Source organism: Lithobates pipiens, unplaced genomic scaffold (assembly GCF_037356315.1).
Source record: "Lithobates pipiens isolate NorthernLeopardFrog02 unplaced genomic scaffold, aLitPip1_a1.2 Scaffold_13, whole genome shotgun sequence".
Classification (NCBI taxonomy): domain Eukaryota; kingdom Metazoa; phylum Chordata; class Amphibia; order Anura; family Ranidae; genus Lithobates; species Lithobates pipiens.
The window spans coordinates 513972662-513993559 of record NW_027507718.1 but is presented as its reverse complement, the minus strand read 5'-3'; positions in this window follow the sequence as shown (position 1 = coordinate 513993559).

The window sequence follows — 20898 nt, the reverse complement described above, 5'->3', positions numbered from 1 at the left end:
TGACACCAGCAACGTGATAGAGAGCACTGACATCAGCAGCGTGACATAAAGCACTAACACCAGCACCGTGATATACAGCACTGACAGCAGCACCGTGATAGAGAGTACTGACATCAGCAGCATGACATACAGCAATGACACCTGCACCGTGATAGAGTCATCTGACACCAGCACCGTGATAGAGAGCACTGACATCAGCAGCGTGACATAAAGCACTAACACCAGCACCGTGATATACAGCACTGACAGCAGCACCATGATAGAGAGTACTGACATCAGCACCGTGATATAGAGCACTGACACCGGCACCGTAAGCAGCCCCAGGAGGAAGTCAGCATAGCACAGGGATGGTGGGAGCCCCTCATAATGAGCATAGCACAGGGATGGTGAGAGCCCCTCATAATGAGCATAGCACAGGGATGGTGGGACCCCCTCATAATATGCACAGCAGAGGTACAGCCCCAGGAGGAAGTCAGCACAGCACAGGGATGGTGTGATAAAAAAACAACACAAGATACTAGCGCTTTAAATGATACTGGTGTGTCCTTTTCAGTTCAGTCTGTATTGTTCATTAAAATAAATTCAAAACAGTTTTTATCAAAGCAAGATGTTTTTTTTTTTTAAACTGAGAAAACATTGCTTGGAATTTGCTGAAAATCCAGAAAGGTTGCTTGCTGTCCTTAGAGGATAAGGGATGTATGTGCACAATCACCTGCGGCAGCTGCTTCTTTAGAGTGAAGTCATCTCATGAATAGGATACCAATAAAGGAATATATAGAAGAGCGCCAAATCAGTAAAAAGTGCATTTATTTCATACAATTAATAAAAGTCTCACTTACATCCATAATTATTATTGTCCTCCGTTTGATAGTCAAATCACTGTTCCCTTTCGCTGGTGCTGTTACTGGATGAATCCTCCTCCACAGCGCGCTAGGGGAAGCTCTGCTGTGTTCTCTGATGCACAGAGACACAGACTGGCTCGTAGACAGCGTGTGACGTCAGCCGGGGGGTACCCGAAAGCACAACGCGTTTCTGAGCTTGCGCAAGCCTCGTTCGGGCAAGCGCGTTCCTTTCTCAAAGTGCAGGTACAGTAGCAGACTGTACGTCAGTCCCTATACTGATGAAGGACTGCTGCAGTATAGGGCAGCAGTCAGCAGTAGTGCACCTCAACCCTATGTATTGTGGACCTATACCAGTCCTTAACGAATAGCAAACTGTACCTCACTCAACCCTATGTACTGTAGCACCCTAGACCTTACCAGTCCTTATAAGGACCTTTGTGGAACAAGTAGGTTGTGATGATTAGCAGACTGTACGTCAGTCCCTATACTGATGAAGGACTGCTGCAGTATAGGGCAGCAGTCAGCAGTAGTGCACGTCAACCCTATGTATTGTGGACCTATACCACTCCTTAAGGAATAGCAGACTGTACCTCACTCAACCCTATGTACTGTAGCACCCTAGACTATACCAGTCCTTATAAGGACCTTTGTGGAACAAGTAGGTTGTGAATGATTAGCAGACTGTACGTCAGTCCCTATACTGATGAAGGACTGCTGCAGTATAGGGCAGCAGTCAGCAGTAGTGCACCTCAACCCTATGTATTGTGGACCTATACCAGTCCTTAACGAATAGCAGACTGTACCTCACTCAACCCTATCTACTGTAGCACCCTAGACCTTACCAGTCCTTATAAGGACCTTTGTGGAACAAGTAGGTTGTGATGATTAGCAGACTGCAGCAGAAGGGCAGCAGTCAAGTATAATATTCTTTCTATATTTGGAAGAAAGAATATTATACGTGTACAAGCCTATTACCATACCAGTCCTGAAAAGAACCTTTGTGGACCTAATAGTAAAAGCTACTGATTAAACTGACTGTCCCTCACTGCCTCACACACAGCTTCCTGCCTGTCCCTATGTGAACTGACAAAACAGAGGCTGCTGGAACAATAACTTGAATAGCACTTGTGTGGACCTAATAGTAACAGCTAATGATTAAACTGACTGTCCCTGCAGCACACAGTGTCCTGTCCCTTTCTCTACACTGACAAAAGAAACTCAGGCTGCTGCAACAATCACTAGCACAGCACTGCCTTAAACCTATATCCTGAACTACGCCTAACACCTATACCAGTCCTGAAAATAACTTTTGTGTACAAAATAGCTAGCGATTTCGGTCACTGCAATCTCTCCCTGCTCCACACAGCAACCTCTCCCTACAGTGACAGAAGAAAGAATGGCCACCGGATCGGGTCTATTTATAAGTTAGGGGGAATGTCCAAGTGTCCATGTGCTGTAATGTCTCAATTGGCTGTCCTGTACCCCATGATGGATGTGTCATCATAGGTCAAAGTTCTTTTACACAGTAAACACGGAAGTCTGCCGGGCGAACGGCGGCAATAGTCCGCCGATCAGGCGGACGACGAACAGCTGAAATTCGCCGCAAAACGACCGCCGGGCGAACCGTTCGGCCATCCCTACTCCTCAGGCCACCAATTTTCGTTTTTAAATAGGTGATGTCTGCCCTGGGGACCACCGGCTTCACAAACTCCAGCAGTTTCTCCATCGCTGCTTGCCTCTTTAATTTGGTACTGTAGTGGGGATGTGTAGCTTGCCACAGACAGGGCAGCTCCCTGTACTTGTCAATGAACAGGGGGGGAAGCTGTGGTCATTAAACCCATCCATATTCTCTGCAAGACACAACACAAGACAAACCCTAATGTCAGGATAATCTCTCCTAATCTTGTCCCAATATAGGCCTCAATCTAGAAGCAGTATAGGCTAGTGATGTACCAAGTTAAAATTGTACCTTCGTTTGAACGATCGGTGCGTCAGCTCCTCCCTCTGCTCACAGTGTTGCGTTTTATATACAGTGGGAAGAGCACATGGCGGAGACACAGCAGGGGCATGATAATAATTCCACTAACGAGGAGGAGGGTGAGGAAAGCCCTGAGCCAGAAACGTCCAGATCCTGGAGGAGAAGATTTAAGGCCTCAAATGTCTTTTGGAGAGATGTTGGAGATGGTGGACATTTGAAGAGGAATGACTATGATGGGAAGTATGGACCTTACCCAAACCAAATGTCAGAAAGGCCAAGATCGTGACTAAAGTTGTGAGTCTTCAGAATAATTTTGGGGTACGACGATCCAAGGATTAACTGAGGAAACGCTGGTCAGACCTGAAACTGAGGGAGCACGATCAGTAAAGAAGGATCAAGCAAGTTCTTCAAAAAAGTAAGTAGTTGTCGTGTGTTCATATTATTATTATTGCTTGCATACTGCTCCATGGGCTTTGATTTAATGTTGTATAGTTTAAAATGGCCACTTTCATGTTCATGGGTTCAATCGTTCGTAATAAACATCGTTCGTTAGCCCACTCCAAAGACAATGTTTTGGCAAGTTGCACTTGACTACATTTGTTCACATAATAGGTAAGTATTCCAGCTTTAGAAAGCATCAAAAATAATGTTTTCAGCTTTGAACTCTGCCAAAAAACACAATTGTACGACACTTCCAAGCAATGTTTCATATTCCTATTTCTGCCCTCAAATATCAGTGTGCTAATTATTCCTTTTTTACATTCTCATAGAGGAGAGAAGACTCAGGACATCTGAGGACACCAGGGACCCCACACCTCCCAAAGAAGGGGAAATACCAACACCAGAAACAAAGGAGGAAGGGGAGATTGTAGAGATTGCGAAATTGGCACCACAACAGGTGAGTGTCTGAGAGCACAGCTTCAGGTAAGCTAATCAATGTATGCCTGCATATTTATAATACACTGTGTTTTTTTTTTGGTTTATTTTTAGGTGATGAGGATGTTGTGGAAGAAGAATTGCATTTTACCAGTGAAAGTGCCCAGATCCTGATTGGGGAGATAATGGGGTGCAATCGCGATTTAAATAATATCAAGAAAAACATCAATGATGTTCAGCAAACAATGAAGAACATCATTGATGTTTTAGGAAGAATCTGAAACACCCAAAACTAGCTAGAATCCATTTTAATTTTTCCAAAACACTTTTATATTTTTAGAAAAGCCAAATTTGGAAGATGCACACAGTGTGTCAACATGTGCTATCTCCCATCATTGGGGATCAATGTACGCGTTTTGTGGGTGCAACCACTTCCTTGCTACTAAAGTGGCTGAGATGAAGGGGTTGAATCCCCAAAACAAGTACATTGATACCCCATGATGGGGCACATGTTGACATTAGGCATGGGATCAGGAGGAAAATAGCCACTTTTTGATTCACAATTTCTGTGCATCTTCTCAATTTGGCTTTTACAGGGGTGACATCCCATGTGATGAAGACAATATCAACACAGTTTGTACATACTCATGTCTGATATTGTCTTCGCTTTTCAAAGTTGAACTTCCTGTGTTCTGTATGTTATGCTTTGATACATGCCTGTTTACACAAAAACTGCAAGTTAGATAAATGTTACCAAAAATAATGTTTTATATACACCAAATATGTTGGTTTGTTGTAAAACCCTTTTCTAAATGCACATGTGAATGTGCTTTGAGTAAAAAGTTAAATTATCAACAATGCGTGGCTTCCTTTTTCAATGCGCAAAAGCAGTATTTGTAGTAAAGTTGATGTTTTCTGTGGCAATGGGTGTTATTTACTAAAGGCAAATCCACTTTGCACTCCAGGTGCAGTTCCAGGTGCACTTTTGCAGTGCACTTGTAGTGCATAGTGGATTTGCCTTTAGTAAATAACACTCACAGTGATTTTAAAATTTCCCCAATCACGCCATTTTCATGACCCCACATATTTCTGCCATGGTGCTGAAAATGAGCAATATTTTTGTCAGTAATGCACTACATAAATTAACAACAAAAACAAGGTGTGTGTGTAGCAGACCCACAACATAATAAGATTATCTGAAAAAGAGACGGTCACCTCATTTCGCACAGAAATTGGGTTTGCGCTGTTGTAGAAAAAGGCCCAAAAAAACACAAAAAAACCTAGGACACACCTAAAACAAAGCCAAGCAGTAAATGAAAACAAAGATTAATGGAGTTTGAAAGAAAAAAAATATAAAAAAAATGCCTCTCAGACATTGTCTGGCATATGAATGGCCCCCCTACCCACAAAGTACTCCACATATCTTGTTCTGACCTCGTGGGCACTTTGGGGGGGGGGGGTTGGGCAAGCCAGGACGGCCAGCTTCAAGGGCCGTCAGGTCGGCATTTTCAGGTAAGTCTGCATCAACTGAGGCCACGTAGTTTGCTGAGTGTTTCTTCAAAAAATTGTGCAGAATGCAGCACGAAAGCACAATATGATTGAGTTTACATTCCGCCATGTGGATTGGAGTCAAAAATAGGCGGAACCAGCTGGCCATTATCCCGAAAGTGTTCTCCACTACTCTTCTGGCTCTGGCCAGCCGGAAATTAAAGATCCTCTGGTCCGGGATGAGAGTCCTCAACGGGAAAGGCTGCATTAGATGGGTGCCAGAGCAAACGCCTCATCCGCCACGAAAATGAAGGGGAGTCCTTCCACATTCTCCTCTGGAGGTGGCAAGCCCAGACTGCCACTCTGGAGACGCCAGTAGAACTCCGTCTGCCCGAACACTCCACCATCCGACATCCGGCCATTTTTCCCCGCGTCCACATACAGGAAGTCATATGTCGCTGACACCACCACCAACATCACGATACTATTATAACCCTTGTAATTATAATAGTAGGACCCCGAGTTGGGGGGTGGGACGATGCGGACGTGTTTCCCATCAATTGCACCTCCACAATTGGGAAAGTCCCAACGGGTGGCAAAGTGGGAGGCCACAGTCTGCCATTACTGTGGCGTTGAAGGAAACTGTGGAGTCAAACAAGAAAAAAACATACCGTATATACTCGAGTATAGGCCGACCCGAGTATAAGCCGAGGCCCCCAATTTACCCCCAAAAAACTGGGAAACCTATTGACTCGTGTATAAGCCGAGGGTGAGATATGCCTGTCCATCCCTGTGTGTGTCCGTCCATCCCTGTGTGTCCGTCCATCCCTGTGTGTCCGTCCATCCCTGTGTGTGTGTCCATCCATCCATCCCTGTGTGTGTGTGTGTGCGTCCATCCATCCATCCATCCCTGTGTGTGTGTGTGTGTGTGTGTGTGTGTGTGTGTCCATCCATCCATCCATCCCTGTGTGTGTGTGTCCATCCATCCATCCCTGTGTGTGTGTGTGTGTGTCCATCCATCCATCCATCCCTGTGTGTGTGTGTGTGTCCATCCATCTGTGTGTGTGTGTGTGTGTGTGTGTGTGTGTGTGTGTGTGTGTGTGTGTGTACATATATATATCTATACATATATATATATACAATATAATATCTTTGGAAAAAGAATGTGTTCCTTGTGTCTAAAACATATATGGCATCTCAACAGATTATCTTCTTAATAAAACAATAGAATTTCTCATTCAGAGCTATTCATATTTTTACAAGATTCATAAATGTGGGTTTATGAGAGCTATCATGGTAAACCTGCTGGTTAGATCATGTGTCATCCTCTGAAGTCAGTGACACACTTCCATTTATCTTACCAGAGACACAGAATCATGCTGATCATCAATGAGCTCAAGCTTTCAAGGCTTAGCCATCTAGGTTCCCTGCTATATGCAAATATTTAAATTACTACCCTTTCTAGCTTTGGAAACACTGAATTCATCACTTTTACCAGACTCTGCAGCTCCGATGTAGTTAAACACATAATTCTAGACACTCAATAACAATCTTAGCTCTTTATAACAGTGCACCAGTATATTAAACGTGCCAGAGGATTCATTAGCTCTAGTGTTGCCAAGAACGCCATCTGTCCGTGCAGCCTTGTGTGTCCAGCCTACCTGTGTCCCAAGCCTCCGTCCGGTCCCGTCCCGAGCCTCCGTGTCGTCCCGTCCCGAGCCTCCGTGTCGTCCCGTCCCGAGCCTCCGTGTCGTCCCGTCCCGAGCCTCCGTGTTGTCCCGTCCCGAGCCTCCGTGTCGTCCCATGCCAGGATCGCCGCTCTTCGTCGGCGCCCTGGCGGCCATTCCCCTGTTCAAAAGCCGCGCCTCCCGCCTCCGCCTGTGATAGGCGGAACACTGAATTTCCCAGCAGCCTGTGTTCCGCCTATCACGGACATCGTATCATCCTCGTCCGTAGTACGAGGATGAGACGATGTCCGTGATAGGCGGAACACAGGCTGCTGGGAAATTCAGTGTTCCGCCTATCACAGGCGGAGGCGGAGCCGGAGGCGCGGCTTTTGAAAGGTAGAATGGCCGCTGTCTGTCTGCTCGACACGCTGTTCGGGCAGTCAGACAGCGGTGACTCGAGTATAAGCCGAGGGGGGCACTTTCAGCCTCAAAAAAGAGGCTGAAAATCTCGGCTTATACTCGAGTATATACGGTAGTCATTTTGCATATCAACATTGCAAGCAGATTAGACACAAACATTTTTGCCCATGATCAGTATAACATTTTGGGAATTTAGTATTTAAAGCCAAAAGTATAAGGTCCCCTTATCAGATTCCTCACCCCCCCCCCCCCATTCGATGGCCCATTGAAAAAATTAGGGGGGGGGGGTTTGGACAGGTAACCCTCTCCACTTCATTGAGAGCTGAATGCATAAATAATGTGTGATACTTTGGCCAGACCCTCCTTACTTACACTATTGGCAGCCCACCGGACAGGTAAGAAGTGTCATAATACAAAAAAATAAAAAATGAACAAATGGAAGCACATTTTTATATTCTGCTATTACCTATCAAGATAATAATAGGAGAAAAAAAAACTTTAAACAGTAGCATTTGAAAGTATTGAGGCAGGCCCTTGCACTACATGTTTTGGTGAATTCATCCATAAATCTGACCACAAAAGAGGTAGGTATAGTCTGTATTGTGTTTGGCAAAGTCAGCAGATAGAGGATTGCTATCAGCTGACCTAGCAGTTGGGGGGAGGGGGGTTTGTAATGAGTTTGGCCCACAAAAGAAAAAACCTCTGGCACTCTGCATGAATTTAAGCACACACATAAAATGTTTACACATTTTAGGGGGTGTTTAGGGAAAAGTAATACTATGGAGCTGACAAAATACATTGCTAAGTGACTAGGCCATACGTTTATGGGCCCAGAAGAGCATGCTGGGGAAGATAGTGAAGGCAAATATGCATGAGGACAAAGGGGCACAGCATATTAATTACAGCATATTGCAATCATGGTATTTAGGGAAGAGGAAAGAAATACAATACATTAGCAAACATTAAATACATAGAATGTGATGTTAAAGGAGAAAACTTACCTTAATTTAGTCCTTCTGCAGGACCTGTATGATGGCAGAACAGGTCTCTGGAATAATGATCCCCAGAGCCTGGGGGGAGATGCCTGTGGAGAACTTCAGGTGCTGAAGGCTTCTCCCTGTCGCCAAGTAGCGCAACGTAGCGATGAGCCTCTGCTCCGGAGTGATGGCTTGCCACATGCTGGTATCCTGCCTGCTGATATAAGGGGACAGCAAAGCCAGCAGACGGTGAAAAACGGGGTCCGTCATCCTGAGATAATTCCTGAAATCATCAGGATTATTCTCCTAGATCTCACGAAGCAAAGGCATGTGCGAGAATTGGTCACGCTGGAGCAACCAATTCTTACTCCACGAACTCCTCCTCGCCCTGTTCATGGACTGGGCTTGTGTCAAAGCTAAAAGCCCAACACGAAGCCACTGCACAGCACGAACTCTACAACGAGTACGTACACGAAACATGGCTTAAAACGGTCGGCTGGTCAGAACGGAAAACAGAAAGCACCGATAAACAGCAAGGCCTGAAAGAACGAACTGAAAACCAGAAATGAGTGGACAATAAGCACTGAGAATCAAAGCGTAGTACTATATACCAAGATATAGTCCACAATGACCAACAAATGCTAACTGACTACACGCACTGATAAGCAGATACGCACTGACAAGCACAAACTGAGGAGCAGTAACGAACTGAAGCACAAATCTGAAAAGCGCAAATTGTCTCTAACCAAACTTCTACTAACACGTGATAAACACAAGATCAGCAGAATGAGCCCAAAGGGTGCCGCACGTGGTGCTGAACTTCCCTTTTCTAGTCCTGTCGTAAGCGGCTTACGTCACCACGTTCTTGTCGACCGGAAATTCTGACAACTTTGTCCGACCGTGTGTATGCAACACCAGTTCTGGACTAAATCCGTCAGAAATTATCCAACGGATTTGGTGATCGGAATGTCCGACCGTGTGTACAAGGGCTATGGGCGGACAGGAGTTTTGAGCCATTACCGGACACCACCATTCCTGGCTTCAGCTGGTGTGATGTGAACCACCTCTGGGCCTGTCCCTGCAGAGCTGCAAGAATCTCTGCTCCGGTGTGGTTCCTGACCCTAAACACACCAGCTGAAGCATTGTATGGCCCCTTTTAGCCTGACTCATGGAATAGCCTTTTGAACGCTTAGAGAGTACCTGATGCTCATAGGATAATTCTGTTGAGAAGGGAGGAGGGGGTAGAGCTCACAGGTCTGGCATCATCTCCATACCAGCTGTATGGAGGCGTATATTACGTATGATTACCAGTAAAAAACAATAAAAAAAAAGTTCCTAAATCTATCCAGTAGTTTGTAGACGTGATAACTTTTGCGCAAACCAATCAATACCTGCCTATTGTGTTTTTTTTTTACTAAAAATATGTAGAAAAATACATATTGGTCTAAACTGATGAATATTTTTTTTATATATATATATATATATATATATATATATATATATATATATATATATTTTTTTTTTTTTTTGGGGCAGAAAGTAAAAAAAAAATAAAAAAATTTTAAATTTTCACTCTTTTTTTGTTTATAGCGCAAAAAATAAAAACCGCAGAGGTGATCAAATACCACAAAAAGAAAGCTCTATTTGTGAGAAAAAAAGGTGGGTACAGCGCCGCACAAATGCACGATTGTCAATTCGCGTGATGCAGTGCCGTAACGCAAAAAATGGTCTGATCATTAAGAGGGCAAATCCATCCAGGGCTGAAGTGACAGATCAGTGTGAAATTGTGTAAAATGTTTCCTTTTTTTTGGTAAAAATTCAATGAATATATGTACACAAGTCGTCTTCATCACATCTAGATGCCTAAATGTATTGAGTTGCTGCCATGTGATTGGCTGATTAGCAGTTTTTGTTACCAAGCAATTTAACAGGTGTACCTAATAAAGTGAGTGTACAGTATAAATATAGATATACATTTTAAAAAAAAGTATGTGAACCCTTTTGGAATGATATGGATTTCTGCACAAATTGGTCATAAAATGTGATCTGACCCTCATTGAAGTCACAACAATAGACAATCACAGTCTGCTTAATCTAATAACACACAAAGAATTAAATGTTACCATGTTTTTATTGTGCAGTACAGGTGGAAACAGTATGTGAACCCTTGGATTTCATAACTGGTTGAACCTCCTTTGGCAGCAATAACTTCAACCAAACGTTTCCTGTAGTTGCAGATCTGTTTCAGTTCAGCAATATTCTTGGGATGTCTGGTGTGAATCGCTTTCTTGAGGTCATGCCACAGCATCTCAATCGGGTTGAGGTCAGGAATCTGATTGGGCCACTCCAGAAGGCATATTTTCTTCTGTTTAAGCCATTCTGTTGTTGATTTACTTCTATGCTTTGGGTCGTTGTCCTGTTGCAACACCGATCTTCTGTTGAGCTTCAGCTGGTGGACAGATGGCCTTAAGTTCTCCTGCAAAATGTCTTTATGAACTTTGGAATTTATTTTTTCTTCGATGATAGCAATCCGTCCAGGCCCTGATGCAGCAAAGCAGTCCCAAACCATGATGCCCCCACCACCATACTTCACAGTTGGGATGAGGTTTTGATGTTGGTGTGCGGTACCTCTTTTTCTCCACACATAGTGTTGTGTGCTTCTTCCAAACAACTCAACTTTGGTTTCATCTGTCCACAGAATATTTTTCCAGTACTGCTGTGGAACATTCAGGTGCTCTTGTGCAAACTGTAAAAGTTTTTGGACAGCAGTGGCTTCCTCTGTGGTATCCTTCTATGAAATCCATTCTTGTTTAGTGTTTTACATATCGTAGATTCGCTAACAGGAATGTTGGCATATGCTAGAGACTTTTGTAAGGCTTTAGCTGACACTCTAGGATTCTTCTTCACCTCATTGAGCAGTCTGCGCTGTGCTCTTGCAGTCATCTTTACAGGATGCCCACTCCTAGGGAGAGTAGCAGCAGTGCTGAACTTTCTCCATTTATAGACAATTTGTCTTACCGTGGACTGATGAACAACAAGGCTTTTGGAGATACTTTTATAACACTTTCCAGCTTCATGCAAGTCAACAATTCTTAATTATTATTATTATTCAGGATTTAATCGTAGGTATTCTGAGAGCTCTTTTGTGCGAGGCATCATTCACATCAGGCAATGCTTCTTGTGAAAAGCAGAACTGGTGTGTGTTTTATATAGGGCAGCTGTAACCAACACCTCCAATCTCATCTCATTGATTGGACTCCAGTTGGCTGACACCTCACTCCAATTAGCTCTTGGAGATCTCATTAGTCTAGGGGTTCACATACTTTTCCACCTGCACTGTGAATGTTTACATGTGTGTTCAATAAAAACATGGTAACATTTAATTCTTTGTGTTTCATTAGTTTAAGCAGACAGAAAGGCACGGAATGACACTGCAAGTGATAATGGAGGGCCGGGCATGACAGTGGTGACTAAGGGACACCGAGGGTTAATAATTCCTGAAAGGAAGAGAGGAAGTCAGGTGGCTGGCTCTTAGGTTAACTTTGTGGAGGAAGGGGAGGAGCCTTATAAAGGGAGTGGGCGAAGTGGAGAATCAGTCTGTGGAGAGAATCTGGAAGAGTTTAAGCAGACAGAAAGGCACGGAATGACACTGCAAGTGATAATGGAGGGCCGGGCATGACAGTGGTGACTAAGGGACACCGAGGGTTAATAATTCCTGAAAGGAAGAGAGGAAGTCAGGTGGCTGGCTCTTAGGTTAACTTTGTGGAGGAAGGGGAGGAGCCTTATAAAGGGAGTGGGCGAAGTGGAGAATCAGTCTGTGGAGAGAATCTGGAAGAGGAGGCAGTTTTTCCCACCCTCCCTCCCTATATATATATATATATATATATATATATATATATATATATATATAAGGTTTCTTGGTCTTTGGTATGATATTTTCGCTCTGTTTGTTTCTTTCAGGTGTCGTTTGAAGGTCGTCATGACAGCAAAATGAGGTCTTCGAAGTGGCGGTGTTCCTGGTGGTCTTTGACGGTTGGCGGTAAATCAGAGGTGATCTGATGGGGTGAGGGGCTCATCAATAGTATCGGCCCCTCCGGTGTATTCCAGAACGATGGATGGAATACTGGTATGTGTCACTGCGGGAGGTTGTCTCCGACCGGCTACAGGTGGAGGCCTGGAAAAGTTAAATGGGTACCGCAGTGACTTTGGTGTTTGGTGGAGTTATGAGTCACCGTCAGAGATCACCAGGATGGGCAGGTTATGGTTGTTGTGTTAATGTTGTATATATATATATATTTATTGATTATATATATATATATATATATATATATATATATATATATTGCTGGAGTGTTGATAAGTTGTTAATAAAGGCTGTTGTGGCCATTTTACTCCAAAGAAAAGGTGTGGTCTCATCTGTTAATGGGTTTAAAGGTAAGGGGAAGGTAAAAGGTTGGGGACTAATTAGGTTATGGGGTATAAGGGAACATTTAGGCTACACTGGTCATGTGATTGCCTATTGTTGTGACTTAGATGAAGGTCAGATCACATTTTATGACCAATTTGTGCAGAAATCCAGATCATTCTAAAAGGGTTCACATACCTTTTTTTTTTAACTGTATATATATATATATATGTGTGTGTGTGTGGCGTACTACTTCCTTGGGAGCTGCTGGTGTAGTTCATTACAGTACTGCTGGTTTATATATATATATATATATATATATATATATATATATATATATATATATAAAAGCTAAGAATACTTTTAAGAATTCTTTTCATTCATTCATAAATAATCTTTTATTAAACAGATTTTAGTGTCACAAGAGATGAGGAACAGAAGATCCAACTTTTACGCGCTCTATCCTAAACAAATCTAAAAAACGCAAAGTAATACAATATAAACCTATCCAAACTAAAGGTTCAGTTTGTGGCCAAGGCAGCCAGTGCTAATTAAAGTCCATACTAAAGTTTTTCTCTGTTCCCAAATAAATCAAATTTGATGCGGCGGGTCAAGTTCAAAACATTTATAAACTATTAGAGAGAGGCGGGTGCGTGAGTGAATGACCCCTCCATGTCCCACGCATGTCACTTCTCAGACTTGTAATTATTAGCGCAGGGTCGGTCACCCCTGCCTACAGGCCCGCTGTAATAAAAATCCTTCCTAGTTACTGTGGACTTCTACTAGGCTGATTTATGGTGGTGAGTAAAAAAAGTTATGTAGCGCTATTAGTAATGACTTCAATAAGGATTGACCTTCAATGACGAATGGCTTACATTAGGAATGACCCAAAGCACACTTACAGGGCAATGGAGTCTCAGGAACAGGCAAGCTTAGGGGGTGACTCTTCATCTTCACCAGGTTGTCTTCGAAAAATGGGTGTCAGTCACTAGGACTGGAATAAAACTAAAGCTGAATTCTAAACATTTATTAAATAAAAGAGGCGTGTGTGTTTCACTTAAAGTGATTGTAAATCCATTTTTTTTTAACTGCTTGCCGACCGCGGCACACACATATACACAGGCAGGCAAATGGGCGTACAGGTATGTTGCTTTAAATTTGCTGCCTTTCGGGCGCGCCCACGGGTCCCGGGGACTCTATATTCTACAATGGCCTGTGATTGCAGTGTGGAGAGCTAGAACAGGGAGATGCCTATGTAAACAAGGCATTTCCCTGTTCTGCCTAGTGACAAGGCAGAGATCATTGCTCCCTGTCATCGGGAGCAGTGAGCTCTGTCATGTCAGTGCTAGCCCACCCACCCCCCCCCCCCCCCCACAGTAAGAATCACTCCCTAGGACACACTTAACCCCTTGATCGCTCCCTAGTGTTTAACCCCTCCCCTGCCAGTGTCATTTACACAGTAATCAGTGCATTTTTATAGCACTGATCGCTGTATAAATGACAATGGTCCCAAAATAGTGTCAAAAGTGTCCGATGTGTCCGCCATAATGTTGCAGTCATGATAAAAATCGCAGATTGCCACCATTACTAATTTAAAAAAAAATAATAATAGTAAAAATGCTGTAAATCTATCCCCTATTTTGTAGACACTATAACTTTTGCACAAACCAATCCATATATGCTTAATGTAAATTTCTTTTACCAAAAATATGTAGAAGAATATGTATTGGCCTAAACTGAGGACAAAAAAATAATTTTTTAATATATTTTTGGGGGATGTTTATTATAGCAAAAAGTAAAAAAATTAGCTTTTTTTTTTCAAAATTGTCGCTCTATTTTTGTTTATAGCGCAAAAAATAAAAAACGCAGAGGTGATCAAATACCACTAAAAGAAATCTCTATTTGTGGGGAAAAAAAGGACATCAATTTTGTTTGGGTGTAACATTGCATGACTGCGCAATTGTCAGTTAAAGCGCGCAGTGCCGAATCGCAAAAAGTGCTCTGGTCAGGAAGGGGGTAAAGTCTTCCAGGGCTGAAGCGGTTAAAACAAACATGCCGTACCTACCTTCTCTGTGCAGTGTTTTAGCACAGAGTAGCCTCAATCCTCCTCTTCTTGGATCCCCTACTGGGCGTCCTGGCTCCTCCCCTCTGACGAGAGCCCACCATAGCAAGCCACTTGCTATGGTGCACTTGTGTGGGCTCGCTCCTGAGCTGGCTCTGTGTGTCCATTGACACAAAGAGTGCTGCTAGACCCTGTCCATGTTCCCTCCTCACTGGCTGTGAGTAACAGCATAAGGAGCCAATGTCTCCTGCTGCAGTCTCTGAGACTATGAGGAGGGAGAGAGCCTCTGTTGGATCAAGATGGGGCTCAGGAACATAATCTGCATTAAGTAATGGGGGAGAGCAGATGTAGTGAATGCAGCGTCTGGGGTTTAGTAACACTGTTAACAAAATAACTTATGATACGGATATGTGTGAACTGTATCTTGTTTGCAACTGCTTGTCAACCAGCTGCTGCACTTATACTGTGGCACGTCGGCTCTCCTGCATGAACTGACATACCCATACTTTGGCCTGTGCATGTGAGATTGTGGGTGTGCGCGCACACCCGCTGCGTGCCGTAGGAGCGTGCCCGCGGGTTGGGCGGATTCGATGTCCACTTGCCACCTGCGATCGCTGTACACAAGGCGGATCCCCATTCTGACAGGGGACATCTCAGAGATCTGCTGTTCTCAGTGATTGGGAAGAGTGATCTCTATCACGTCCCAGCCAGCCCTCCCCCCCTACAGTTAAAACACACTAGGGAACACATTTAACCCCTTAATCACTCCCTAGCGTTAACCCCTTCCCTGCCAGGGTATTAGGGTAAAAAAAAAAACTTCTGCCTTTAACCTCTTCCCACCCTTACTATAGCCAAAAGATGGCTACAGCACAGGCTTACTTTGCCGGGAGGACATAGAGCGCAAGGAGAAAAAAAAGAGAGTGTTAAAGGAACATATACACTGAATAAGAAAGAGAAAAATCACTCACATTGCCTCATCCGCGAATATTGGGAACAAAAAGAAAAAAAGGAATTCAAAGAAAACCTGTGGTCAGACTTTAAAGGCACAACAAACCCTGGGAGAACAAAAAAAAATGTTTATTGAAAAGTACATATAGTATAAAGACCAGAAACATGAAAAAAATAATAAATTAATAAAAAAATAAAAATCACATATACAAATAAGAATCGATACACTTCTTCAGGACACATTTGGGGTTCAGAAATTGCAAAGAAGAGAAGGATCTCACTATCTTGCAGGAGGATCACATAAATACGTGTTAGTCAATCAGCGATTGGACAGAAAAAGATTTCCAATAAAGAAAAACATGAAAAAACTCAGGGGCAACGCAGCTGAATACCGCCGAAACCTATAGAGGCCACCTTTTGAGGTCATCAAAGTCTTATTAAACAGGGGATATTAGATGGGAGATGTTGTATGCCGTGGGCCATGATGAATAGATCAAAAAAGTCACAAAAAAGACCATAGGTAGAAGCCTAACTATTTATCCAATATGGTGAATCCAGATGCCAGCTAGCATCATCCCAAATAGGTATATGGTGGTATCACAAAAATCCCCTGGGAGAGAGTTGTTCACCATCACCAGTAGGGATGCCTTGCGGTTCGGCCGGCGGTCGGTTCGTGACAAATTTTGCGTGTTTGCAATTCGCCAAACCGGCGGACTTCTGGCGCTGTTCACGCGGTGGACATATGCGTTTACATTGTAAAAGAACTTTGACCCATGATGACACATCGATAATGGGGTACAGGACAGCCAATTGAGACATTTCAGCACATGAACAATTGGACATTCCCCCACCTTATAAATAGACCTGATCTGGCGGCCATTTTACATTCTGTCTTTTGTCAGTGTAGGGAGAGGTTGGTGTGTGGAGCAGGGACAGACTGTAGTGACACAAATCACTAGCTATTAGGTCCACAAAAGTCCTTTTAAGGTGTACAGTATATAGGGTTCTGGTTCACTGCTGATGACTGCTGTGCTGCTGATTGCTGAGTGCACTGCTGATTTATTCTGCAGCTGTCTTTTGTCAGTGTAGGGATAGGACGCTGTGTGGAGCAGGGAAAGTCAGTTTAATCACTAGCTATTACTATTAGGTCCACAAAGGTCCTTTTAAGGACTGGTATAGGTGTACAGTATATAGGGTTGTACACGTATAATATACTTTCTTTCAAATATATTATTATATATTATATAATACTTGTTTATACCTATACCTATTATACTTGACTGCTGAGCTGAGTGCTGACTGATTCTGCAGCTGTCTTTTATCAGTGTAGGGACTGAGGTACAGTCTGCAAATTACTAGCTACTAGGTCCACAAAGGTCCTTTTAAGGACTGGTATAGGTGTACTATTTGGTGTGCAGTATATAGGGGTGTAATACACGTATAAAATATTTGCACATATAGAAAGCATAGTATAGTGCATTTCCACTGTGCAGCATTGTGACTGCTGAGCGGTTCTGCAGCGATACCACAAAGAGTGAAAAGCGCAATTAAAAAAGTATTATAACTGGTGTTATAATAGATCTATAATAGATAGACCAGTGGCCCACAAAAACGACAGATTGAAGCGGGGTGTTATATACCTTCTTCTACATACATACTATACTATATTCTCTAGAGACTTTTGTCACGGGGTCATTTAAAAAATCACAGACAGAGGAAGAGGCAGGCCCTTCCGCAGGGGTGGTAGGAGTAGGGCAGGAGCAACAGACTTAAGCCAAAGTGGCAAATTGCAGAAGGTGCGTGCAATTACGTCAAAGGATGCACCAGACTTGGTTGAGTGGCTGCTGACCGATTCTGCAGCTGTCTTTTATCAGTATAGGGACTGAAGAACAGTCTGAAGTGGGGTGTTATATACCTTCTTCCACATACATACTGCACTTCTCTAGAGACTTTTGTCACAGGGTCATTTAAAAAATGACAGGCAGAGGAAGAGACAGGCCCTTCCGCAGGGGTGGTAGGGTAGGGCAGGAGCAACAGACTTGAGCCAAAGTGGAAAATTGTATAAGGTGCGTGCAATTACATCAAAGGACGCACCAGACTGAGTGGCTCACTCAGCCTTACTCTTCTGCACCCTCCTCATCCTCTCGATCTGCACCCTCTTCACTCTCTGCTGTGTTCACCAACCAAAGACACTACCACCAACACCACCACCACCACCATATACCTTCCGCTTGAGTCACAGGAATTATTTTCCGATCCTTCACAAGACATCTCCGATGCACAGCCATTCTTGGCATTGGATCAGGAAGAGGAGGTAGCAACAACCCCCACTCAGCAGTCTGATGACAGTACCCAGATCAGTCCAAGGAGGAGGTTGGTCCCCGGTGTGGCTGCCTACTCCGAGATCTCTAATTATAGCAGTGGGGAAGGTGACGTAGATGATGACGTGTCTAGTGATGTCACGTGGGTGCCCACAAGAGAGGAAAAGGAGGGGGGTTCAGAGGGAGATATGGACCAGCAGAGAAGCAGGTGGAACTTAGATTGCACAGGAGGGACAAAGCAGACTGCTAATGTATCAGGAGCAAGGCATCAACCATGTACGGTCACATCTGGCACTCCCAGGGTGCCGGTACATGGCTCCACAGTGTGGCCTTTGGAAGGTCCCATGAAGGAAGTATTTCTCACAGAAGGGCATCCCAGAGCTATATGGCCATGTTCAGAGGCAAGTGAATGTATCTCTGGCACACAGTGTCGGTGCCAAGATACATCTGACCACAGACACGTGGTCTAGGAAACACAGGCAGGGAAGGTATATAACTTTTACTGCCCACTGGGTGAACCTTCTGATGGCCGTCAAGCATGTAACCCGTGGCACCCGTGTAGATTTGGTTTTACTGCCACGGATTGCATGCAAGCCCGCCTCTTCTTCTCCTCCTCCTACTCCATCCTCCTCCCTCTCCTCATCGGCTGACTCCTCCTTTTCCACTGCTAGCGTCTCTTCCGCTGCGCTGCCCAAGATCCCCAGAACCTATTCGACATGCCATGTGAGACGTTGCCTTGCTGTGCTGCGTCTGTTGTGCCTGGAAGCCAAGAGCCACACTGGCCCTGCACTCCTTTCAGCTTTGCGTTCACAGGCAGATCAGTGGCTAACACTGCTCAATTTGACAGTTGGTAAAGTGGTGTGTGACAACAGTGCCAATCTGCATAGTGCATTGAAACAGGGCAACATTACACACGTGCCATGCATGGCACACATCTTAAACTTGGTTGTGCAGCAATTCGTTGTCAAATCCCCTGATGTCCAGGACATCTTGCGGCAGGCAAGGAAAATCTCGGCCCATTTCAGAAGATCTTACACGGCCATGGCTCGCCTTGCTGACATTCAGCGGCGACACAATCTGCCGGTCAGACGTCTTATTTGTGATTGCAATGGAACTCAACCTTCTATATGCTTGATAGGCTGCTCCAGCAGAAACGTGCAGTTAATGACTACCTGTATGAACTCTGCGGCAGAACAGATTCTGGGGAGCTTGTTTTTTTTCACTGCGCCATTGGCTGCTCATGTGCGACGCATGCAGACTTCTGCGGCCATTTGATGAGATCACCAAACTGGTGAGTCGCAGCCATGGCGCCATCAGTGACATGGTAGCTTATGCCTTCTTTATGGAGCATGCATTGCTTCGTGTCATTGATCAAGCCGTGGAGGAGCAGGAACAGGAAGATGAGGAAGTTGCAATGCTGGATGAATTCCCAGGGGGGGCTACTCTATCTGAGACAAGTCAACAAGAGGAGTCTGAAGAGGAGTCAGAGGAGGATGGTGCTGGGGCGGATGAGGAGGAGCAAGAAGAGCATGCTTTAAACCTTTCTGGGATCCCTGTTGTTGTGCGTGGATGGGGAGAGGAGAACGAGGAGGGCGACATTATCCTGGAAGATGAGCAGGAGCCAGGCCACCACACCGCTTCCAGTTTAGTTCAAATGGGGGCCTTCATGCTCCAGTGTTTTAACTAGAGCATAAAAAAAGCATAAAGGTCAAGGACCAGTACTGGGTGGCAACGTACTTAGACCCCCGGTACAAACACAAAATGGCGGAGATGTTACCACCGTCACAGAGGGCTGTCAGAATGGAGCACTTCCAGGCCTTGCTTTGAGAAATGCTGCATTCTGCTTTTGCGTGCGCTGGTAGAGGAGGAATTCCCACTCCCAGAGAAAGAGTTGCGAGTACCAATCCAACAGCGCCTGCAAGAAGAGGGCGGTTTGAAGATGTGTTGTGACTTCTGATATGAGGTCATTCTTTCAGCCAACCCATCGACAGGTCTCATCCGGATCTAGCATCAGGGAATGCCTAGACCGACAGGTGTCCGACTACATCGGGTTAACGGCCGATGTGGACGCTCTGAGGAGTGATGAACCCCTGGGCTACTGGGTGGGCAGGCTTGACCTCTGGCCAGAGCTTGCCCAATTTGCAATGGAACTGCTGGCTTTCCCCTTGTCCAGTGTCCTGTCCGAAAGGATGTTCAGCGCAGCAGGGGGGATCGTGACCGATAACCGCACTCGCCTAGCTCACGACAGTGTTGACTACCTCACATTTATAAAAATGAATGAGGCATGGATCTCGGAGGAATTCAACACATGTGACCAGTAGACCATGTATATGCATAACTCTATAAACAATTTATTTAATCGAGCACACGGACCTTTTTCTACCTTTGGCTCACTTCCTTGTACAAAAAAAGCACACCGTACTATATGCCCGTACCCTCCTGTTTGAAGAGGTTGAGCGGTGTCATATTTTTGGGTCCCGCAGCGAGTTGCTGGTATCAGTGCTGCTGTCAGTGCTCTCTATCTCGGTGCTGCTGTCAGTGCTCTCTATCTCGGTGCTGGTGTGGTCTCAGTGCTCTTTATCTCGGTTCTAGTGTGGTGTCAGTGCTCTCTATCTCGGTGCTGGTGTGGTCTCAGTGCTCTATATCACGGTGTTGGTGTCAGTGCTCTCTATCATGGTGCTGGTGTGGTGTGAGTGCTCTCTATCTCGGTGCTGGTGTCAGTGCTCTCTATCTCAGTGCTGGTGTCACTGTTCTCTATGACGGTGCTGGTGTGGTGTCAGTGCTCTCTATCTCGCTGCTGGTGTCAGTGCTCTCTCTCTATCTCGATGCTGGTGTGGTGTCAGTGCTCTCTATCTCGCTGATGGTGTCAGTGCTCTCTCTCTATCTCTGTGCTGGTGTGGTGTCAGTGCTCTCT